We start from the raw sequence: 7,376 nt of genomic DNA, 5'->3' as shown, positions 1-7,376 counted from the left end.
GTGTCACTGAGCTGCCAGGTGTCACCGTGTCACCGAGCTCCATCACAGCCCGGCAGTGTCAGCCCTGTGCCCAGCAGGGTGGGGTCTGGGGGGGCTCGAGGGGGTTCCCAGCTGGTTTTGGTGTGGTGTGACTGGGGTGGGAGGTGCTGGGACCCCCCAGGTGCCGTGTCCTGCTGTGCCAGGGCACCTCCGGGCCCCCGTGCCCCCAGGTGAGGGGGCTGGCCTGGGGGGGGACAGGCAGGTTCCTGCCCTTGGGGGGGCCCTGTGGTGCCACTGAATCTCCCTCTGGGGGTGCTTTCAGCCCTGCTGGGGGGTCAGCCCCCATTCCTCCAAGGCTGTTTGCTGGGCCTGGGGGGGCTCGGGGGGCTGTGCCCTGCGAGGGCAGGGTGGAGCGGGGGCAGGTCCTGGGTGTTGGTGTAGAACCAGCTCCAGGCTGGGCCTGGGGCACTGGCTCCTCCTTGGAGATTTGGGGGCGGTTTTGGGGCAGAAAGATCAGGATTTGGGGCCAGGCAGAGGGGGAGTCCAGCCCCAGTCTGTGCCCCCGCTGTCCTGGAGCTCATTAATGGTGAGGCTGGGACTGAGCCTTCTGTCCTCAGGTGCTCTGGGCATCTCCAGTGCCATGTCAGGTGAGCACCAGTGGCTCTGTCTGTCTGTCTGTCTGTCTGTGTCTGGGCTCTTTAACAGCTCATTGGGGCTTGGTGTGGGACAGGGCCAGGGCTGGTTCTGTTAATGCAGCTCCGCTGCTGGTGATGTGTAAAAATGTGTGAGAAAATATCATCAAACCCAGGGTGCTCTCAGTGAAAAGAGACTTTCAGGACCACCCAGTGCCACCCCTGCCCTGGCAGGGACACTGCCACTGTGCCAGGGTGTCCCAGTGTCCAGCCCGGCCTTGGGCACTGCCAGGGATGCAGGGGCAGCCCCAGCTGTGCCAGGGCCTGCCCACCCTGCCAGGGAACAATTCCCAATTCCCAATCTCCCATCCAGCCCTGCCCTCTGGCACTGGGAGCCATTCCCTGGCTCCTGTCCCTCCATCCTTGTCCCCAGTCCCTCTGCAGCTCTCCTGGAGCCCCTCCAGGCCCTGCCAGGGGCTCTGAGCTCTCCCTGGATCCTTCTCCTCTCCAGGTGAGCCCCCCCAGCTCTCCCAGCCTGGCTCCAGCCCTGGAGCAGCTCCGGGGCCTCCTCTGGACCCACTTTTATCAGCTGAACTTCAGGATCAGTGGGACCCCTGCTCACAGCCAGGCTCTCATTCTGCCCTGGCAGCAAATCCCAGCGTGAGCAGAGTTCTTGGGAAATTGTTTCTCTGGGATGGCATTCCCGTTGTCAGCAGAAGGTGGAGATCCAGAGCCGTGACAGTCATTCCTGGAGAGGAGGGAATTGAAAGCTTGGAAAGGCTCAGCCTTTCTCTGTTGTCCCTCCCTTGTGTCCCCTTGGAAGATTCTCTGTCCCAGCCCTGGGCAGTGGCGGCTCTGGCCCCTCGCTGCCCGTGCAAAGGGAAGCAGAGATTCCTGCTGGCTCCTGTCTAGGATTTACCAGCCTCAGAAGGATCATTGTCCTCCTAACCACGAGAAGAAAGAGTTTCATAAGGAAAATGGGTGTGGGAGTCTTCCTACCACTCCTGGAATCATGGGAAAGCCCCCTGACCCCGTGGAGTATTCCTGACCACCCCCAGCTCTGCCCAGGCCACCAGAGTCCCCTGTCCCCAAGTGCCACAGCCACAGGGCTTTGAAACCCTCCAGGGATGGGGAGCCCACCCCAGCCTGGGCAGCTGTGCCAGGCACGGACAGCCCTTTCCAGGTGGGAATTGTTCCCAATATCCACCCTGTGCCAGGCATGGGCAGCCCTTTCCAGGTGGGAATTGTCCCCAATATCCACCCTGTGCCAGGCATGGACAGCCCTTTCCAGGTGGGAATTGTCCCCAATGTCCACCCTGTGCCAGGCATGGGCAGCCCTTTCCAGGTGGGAATTGTCCCCAATATCCACCCTGTGCCAGGCATGGACAGCCCTTTCCAGGTGGGAATTGTTCCCAATGTCCACCCTGAGCCTGCCCTGGCCCAGCCTGAGGCCATTTCCCCTTGTCCTGTCCCTGTTCCCTGGCAGCAGAGCCCGACCCCCCCTGGCTGTCCCCTCCTGTCAGGGAGTTGTGCAGAGCCACAAGGTCCCCCCTGAGCCTCCTTTTCTCCAGGCTGAGCCCCTTCCCAGCTCCCTCAGCCTCTCCTGGGGCTCCATTCCCTTCCCAGCTCCCTCAGCCTCTCCTGGGGCTCCATTCCCTTCCCAGCTCCCTCAGCCCCTCCTGGGGCTCGGGACTCTGCCCTCCCAGTCCCATGGGCAGTTCTGACCTGCCTGCTCTAAGCTGGATCATTTTCAGGGTTCCTGTAGGGTTAATCCCCTGCGGGCTCTGGGCGTGGGCAGAGCAGTGCTGGGGGTGCTGCGGCTCCTTTTGGCGCAGTCGGGAGGGGCTGAGGCAGCTGAGGAAGATGATCCTTTATCCAGTGTCCATTAACCCTCATTATCCATGATCCTCTCCCAAAGGGAGGTGGACAATGAGCCACTGAGGAGGAGATCAGCTGGATCTGCTGCAACTGCAGCTGCAGGGAAGTGAGGGCTCCTAATGACCCCTGATAATTAGCTGGATGTTGGAGCTCTGTCTGCTGAGAATTTCAGATTTCTGTGCTGACAGGCTCTGGACCCCAGGAGAACACTGCATGTGAGCTGAGGCCGTGGAGAAGGCTTCCAAAATTGACTGAGAGCACTGGGATTGTGGGTGTGGAGTTGGTTAGAAGTGTGTGATGCCACAGGGTGGGAAACTCAGAGTTTGGGGTTTTAGAATATAGAAATATGTATAAAGCAAGATGGAGGCAGCTCCTTCTTCTTCACCTTCTTCTCCATGGGTTTGGGTGGTATTTTGTAATTGGACAGAAAAGCCCACCCTGCAGACTTTGAGGGATTAGTTATTGGGTTAAAAGTGAAAATAATTTAAATGTCATTTCTTTATTGGATAATTTAGCCTTCAAAGACCCTGTAACAAGAGGCAGTTTGCCATTTTGTGCCCTGTTAGTGCAGAACTCAATGCTGTGAGGCTGTAACACAGGTAAGAAATAACAAACACCTGAGCCTGGACGTGAACCATCCCCTCCAGTGCCTTCAATCCTCGACAGAGGCAGGAAAAGGAAGCCAAAAACCAGCAGCTGGGGACCCCGTGTGCCTGAGGTGTGCAGGGATGTGCCACTGCCATTCCCGGGCAGAACTGTGACGGAGGGATCAGCGAAACTCACACCGAGGCTGGAATGCTGGACGTGTCACCCACTGCCGGCTGTACCCGGGAACCAGCCCAGGGATCAGGACCCCCTCCTCAGGAGCTGAATCCCCTGGGCTCAGGGCTGGGGATGCAGGGAGTCACGGGATGGCCTTGGGCATTTCCAGAGCTGCAATTCCAGGACAGCCAGAGCGTCACTGCTGTGCTGCAGAGGCACCAGGATGGCAGCCGCGGAGGAAACACCCCAAACGCAACAGCAGCACGTTTCCAAGAGAGGGAACCCGCTTTTCCTCCTCTAAGCTGACATTAGCCAAGGACTGGTGCCTGGGCAGTCCCGTCTGGGGGAGCATTGAAGGAAGCTTTGGCGCGAGGCTCTCACATCCTCGGGATTCACGGCACGGATCAATCGCATCGGGTGCCTCAAAGAGGGGCCCGGACAAAGGAGCCCCCGGGGATCTCGTGGAATTGCTGAACGAGTCGGGTTGGAGGGGAAGGTAAAGCTCAGCTCATCCCACCCCTGCCAGGGGCAGGAGCACCCTCCGCGAGGGCGGGCTGCGGCAGGCACCTGAAATGTGTCTGCGTGTCCGTGTGTCTGCGTGTCCGTGTGTCTGTCTGTGTGTGTGCCTGTCCGTGTGTCTGTGTGGCCGTGTGTCTGTCTGTCCGTGTGTCTGCGTGGCCGTGTGTCTGCGTGTCCGTGTGTCTGTCTGTGTGTGTGCCTGTCCGTGTGTCTGTGTGGCCGTGTGTCTGTCTGTCCGTGTGTCTGCGTGGCCGTGTGTCTGCGTGTCCGTGTGTCTGTCTGTGTGTGTGCCTGTCCGTGTGTCTGTGTGGCCGTGTGTCTGTCTGTCCGTGTGTCTGCGTGGCCGTGTGTCTGCGTGTCCGTGTGTCTGTCTGTGTGTGTGCCTGTCCGTGTGTCTGTGTGGCCGTGTGTCTGTCTGTCCGTGTGTCTGCGTGGCCGTGTGTCTGCGTGTCCGTGTGTCTGTCTGTGTGTGTGCCTGTCCGTGTGTCTGTGTGGCCGTGTGTCTGTCTGTCCGTGTGTCTGCGTGGCCGTGTGTCTGCGTGTCCGTGTGTCTGTCTGTGTGTGTGCCTGTCCGTGTGTCTGTGTGGCCGTGTGTCTGTCTGTCCGTGTGTCTGCGTGGCCGTGTGTCTGCGTGTCCGTGTGTCTGTCTGTGTGTGTGCCTGTCCGTGTGTCTGTGTGGCCGTGTGTCTGTCTGTCCGTGTGTCTGCGTGGCCGTGTGTCTGCGTGTCCGTGTGTCTGTCTGTGTGTGTGCCTGTCCGTGTGTCTGTGTGGCCGTGTGTCTGTCTGTCCGTGTGTCTGCGTGGCCGTGTGTCTGTCCGTGTGTCTGTCCGTCCGTGTGTCTGCATGTCTGTCTGTCCGTGTGTCTGTCTGTGTGTCTCTCTGTCCGTGTGTCTGTCTGTCCGTGTGTCTGCATGACCTTGTGTCTGCATGTCCGTGTGTCTGTCTGTCCGTGTGTCTGCATGTCCGTGTGTCTACGTGTCTGTGTCCGTGTGTCTGTCCGTGTGTCTGCGTGTCTGTGTCCGTGTATCTGTCTGACCGTGTGTCTGCGTGTCTGTGTGTCTGTCTGTGTGTCTGCGTGTCCGTGTGTCTGCGTGTCTGTGTCCGTGTGTGTCTGACCGTGTGTCTGTCCGTCCGTGTGTCTGCATGTCTGTCTGTCCGTGTGTCTGTCTGTGTGTCTCTCTGTCCGTGTGTCTGTCTGTCCGTGTGTCCGTCTGTCCGTCTGTCCGTGTGTCCCTGTTTCAGACACTCCCCTACCCGAGCATGCCGGCGCTGCTCTGGCGCTCGCACGGCGCCCCCCGAGCTGCAGCTGCAGCCCCCCCGTTCCCGCAGCCCCCCCACCGCCCCAGCCCCGGGCGCACCCCACGCCCCCCGGCCTCCAGAACGATTTAACCCCGCTGCAGTAACTGGTGACAGAACAGCAGCCCGGGCTGCCGCTCTGAGCAGGGACCAGGGCAGGGGACCCCCGGGCTCTGCCCCCCCACCCTGGGCAGGGGGGCTGGGGGCTCCTGCTGTGCCCCCACAGCCTTACGGCAGCGCCGGAGCAGAACTGAGGGTTTGGCAGGGCATGTGAAAAACGCCAAGCACTTGGTTTTAAAATTTTAAATGTTTGATAGTAATGAAATGGTTATAAAAATAGTAATATAATTAGAATAATAAAAATATGGACAATTGGGATTTAGGACAATAGGAGACAATAAAAACAAAGAGTTACGGACAGTCCAGGTACCTCTCTCTGTCCCGGCTCTGCCCGGCTCTGTCCCGGCTCTCCCCGGCTCTGCCCGGCTCTGTCCCGGCTCTGTCCCGGCTCTGCCCGGCTCTGCTCTCCTGTTCCCAGCGCAGGTGGCTCTGCCCAGCGGGTCACGGCTGCAGACAGAGCTGACCCCGGGGGTGCAGGGGCACCCCTGGATTCCTGAACTCCCCCTCAGAGAGAGCCCTGGCGAGGCTGGAGCCAGCCTCAGCCTCAGCCTCAGCTCCTCAAGGCTTTGAGTAACTGTGTCCCATAGGACTAAAGATTGCAAAGCAGCTGTGTTTGTAAAAGGAAATTATTATTATTATTATTATTATTATTATTATTATTATTATTATTATTATTATTATTACCATTATTATTACTATTATTACTATTATTATCATTATCATTATTATCATTATTATCATTATTATTGTTATTATTTTGCTATTGTTATTGCCTATTTTATTTATTATTATTATCATTATTGTTATCATTATTATTATTATTGTTATTGCTTATTTTATTATTTTATTATTATTATTATTAGTAGTAATTATTATTATTAGTAATTATTATTATGTGTAAAAGGACTTATTTATTATGGCAAATGATTTGACCAAAGACCTTAATCAGAATTATTTCCTACACAGTGTATGGCTGAGCACAGTGCACAGTATCAAGGCAGTTATACCAAAGGGACTGCACCAAAGCAAGAAAAAGAAACATTTATTTAGCAAAAAGGGATGTTTATTTATTTATTCAGAGGCTGATGTAGCTCACCTCAGCAGGTGGGCAGGGCCCTTTCCCGGGAATGCCCCAGGAGTGTCCCTGGAGGTGTTTGTCCCTCGGGGGGAATCCCTCACACCCCGAGCACGGTGCCAGGGCTGCAGCCACGGCTCCCAGGCAGGCAGCTCCGAGCTCCTGGGCAGAGCAGGGCATCCTGCTGGGCAGGGAACAGCCCAGGGCATCCTGCTGGGCAGGGAACAGCCCAGGGCATCCTGCTAGGCAGGGAACAGCCCAGGGCATCCTGCTGGGCAGGGAACAGCCCAGGGCATCCTGCTGGGCAGGGAACAGCCCAGGGCATCCTGCTAGGCAGGGAACAGCCCAGGGCATCCTGCTAGGCAGGGAACAGCCCAGGGCATCCTGCTAGGCAGGGAACAGCCCAGGGCATCCTGCTAGGCAGGGAACAGCCCAGGGCATCCTGCTAGGCAGGGAACAGCCCAGGGCATCCTGCTAGGCAGGGAACAGCCCAGGGCATCCTGCTAGGCAGGGAACAGCCCAGGGCATCCTGCTGCTGGGCAGGGAACAGCCCAGGGCATCCTGCTGCTGGGCAGGGAACAGCCCAGGGCATCCTGCTGCCCTGCTGGGCAGGGAGCAGCCCAGGGCATCCTGCTGGGCAGGGAGCAGCCCAGGGCATCCTGCTGGGCAGGGAACAGCCCAGGGCATCCTGCTGGGCAGGGAACAGCCCAGGGCATCCTGCTGCCCTGCTGGGCAGGGAGCAGCCCAGGGCATCCTGCTGGGCAGGGAACAGCCCAGGGCATCCTGCTGCTGGGCAGGGAACAGCCCAGGGCATCCTGCTGCCCTGCTGGGCAGGGAGCAGCCCAGGGCATCCTGCTGGGCAGGGAACAGCCCAGGGCATCCTGCTGCTGGGCAGGGAACAGCCCAGGGCATCCTGCTGCCCTGCTGGGCAGGGAGCAGCCCAGGGCATCCTGCTGGGCAGGGAACAGCCCAGGGCATCCTGCTGCTGGGCAGGGAACAGCCCAGGGCATCCTGCTGCCCTGCTGGGCAGGGAGCAGCCCAGGGCATCCTGCTGGGCAGGGAACAGCCCAGGGCATCCTGCTGCTGGGCAGGGAACAGCCCAGGGCATCCTGCTG

This window comes from Onychostruthus taczanowskii, unplaced genomic scaffold (genome assembly GCF_017590055.1).
Source record: "Onychostruthus taczanowskii isolate IOZ18803 unplaced genomic scaffold, ASM1759005v1 scaffold317, whole genome shotgun sequence".
NCBI lineage: Eukaryota > Metazoa > Chordata > Aves > Passeriformes > Passeridae > Onychostruthus > Onychostruthus taczanowskii.
This window is presented reverse-complemented; position numbering follows the sequence as displayed.